Source organism: Carlito syrichta, unplaced genomic scaffold, assembly GCF_000164805.1.
Source record: "Carlito syrichta isolate Samal-C Ts95f unplaced genomic scaffold, Tarsius_syrichta-2.0.1 Scaffold306504, whole genome shotgun sequence".
Classification (NCBI taxonomy): Eukaryota; Metazoa; Chordata; class Mammalia; order Primates; family Tarsiidae; genus Carlito; species Carlito syrichta.
Genome location: NW_007250600.1, coordinates 300,776 through 302,911, shown reverse-complemented (window position 1 = coordinate 302,911; position 2,136 = coordinate 300,776).

Here is a 2,136-nt window from a genome sequence, read left to right as displayed (position 1 = left end):
GGAGCAGGACAGAGATATCTCCTCAGTGTGACATTGCAAATTTGGCCACATAGAAACATAAAGAAGAAGAGAGGACCATAACCATATGTATGACCTTAATCATGCCATGACCCTCCCTGCTCATTAGAAAACATGACCCATCAGTATCTTTGACTTTAATCGTGCATAATTAGCATTTCTCCATTCTAAGGAAGAATGAGTTTTGGAATAGGAGAAGAGCAACTGCCTTTGCTTCTTCACCTAGCAAGCATTTAAACCTCGTGCTTTCTGGCCCTTTTCCAAGTCATCATTGACATAATCAAGTAAATAAAAAACAGGAGAAAATCTACATTAGTGATAGAACCAGGGAAGACTGCCATCCATAGGCAAGACATTCAAGTAATTTTTCCTTAATAGAGTATAAAAGGGATCAAAGTAAAAGGGTATACTAAAAGCTAGTCCAACTTTCCTTCCTAAAATCATGGTAGAAAATAAATAAAGGGGGCCTTACCAGAGCTGTACCATCATCAGCTGGTTTGGAAGGGCAATGGCTGGAGGATAGAAGACATCTGAGACATCTGAGGATAGAAGAACTCTGAATTTCTTTTCACTGCTGTTGAACTTTGTAGAGCTAGGAAGCCCCAGCAAGTGAAGGGAGATAGAAGTCAGTTATTACCACACTGTATGCACTGAATGAAGACAGGCCAAATAAAAGATTTCAAGACCTAGATGACTGCTAAGTTGGGAAGTTGTGGAGAATTTCAGCATGATGGATGGGTAATTAGACTACATAGCTCTTAGCACCTTTTCCTAACCTGAGAATGTTTGACTGTATGAATTAAACCTAAATTATTTCAACTTAGGTTTCGAGTTCTATACTCCATTGCTCTGTAGATTTTGATCAACTGCCTTAAGGGAATGACATGGAATATATAATAAAAACATGCTTTCAGAGAGAGTGAGGGATTAATGTCAGTTCTAATCCAACACATTACACATTTTGAATGCCCACTGTATACTAGGTAATGGGAATCCAGCAATAAACAGTAGTACATCATTGTGTTTTAGAGAGGCTCAGAGTTAGATAGAAAAGAAAGACGCATCAGATGATAGTGTGATTAAATGCTATAATAGACCACTGCTTAAAGGGCTTGGGAACATAGATGAAGGGTAATTAATCTGCCTCAAAGAAAGGTACAGATAGGAGATGATTTTTGAACTGGACCTTGAGTATTAACTTGCGGTATTAACTCATCAGACATTAAGGGAAGAGAACAAATTATCTAGTATGATTGAAACATGATGGGAATAAAGGGAATGGAAGGTCGCCAAAGTAGAAAGGTTGGATGAAGTCAAGTGTTTGCCATGCAAAAGGATTTGTACTTTTTATCTACAGGAGGTGGGGAGTAATTAAATCTGTTTCGTAGAACATCGTTTTTGCCACAGAGTCAAAAGAAAACTTCTAGGCAAGATAGTAGAGTGAATATATGCAAAGATCACAACCTTCTAATGCAAACATATAGAAATGTTTAATAAAATGTTTTGAAAATAGAAACATTTATAGATGTACTAAAAATATGCATAAATAAATAACAAAAATCCCTCCCTCACTTATCCCCCTCTCAAATAGTTTCACAGACAAAAGTACAGGGGAAGCCCACAGTGTTAAGTGGAAGTCATGTCACCAGTCAAGAAAGGAATAGAAATACAACTTACTATAGGAAATGGGGACTGAGTTCACCTACATGGTGGGAGGTGAATTTTCTCTCTCCCTAAATGAAGCCAGGGGCTGAATGACCCATGCAAGACAGCAGTATACTGGGGGAAGGTGAGTACATGGGCTTTGAGGCCATCCTTCCTGGAGTTCCTGACTACATTGTTAGAACATAGCAAGTGCTTAGTAAATGTCGGTCACTTTTGGAGGGAAAGTTGATGTAGGTCTGCCAGCCCGACCAGGGCTGTGTCAAGAAATGGTTTGCCTTTGATAGGAGAAAAGGTAGAGACCAGGTAACCAGATCTAAACTGCATGCTGTTGACAGTACAACTAACTATTCTGGTTCCCAGTAATCACAATCCAAGATTTCAAAGAACTTAAAAGCCATCTAAAACTCATAGGAATAATAATTATTAGCCATTCTATATTTCATGTGGATCTAA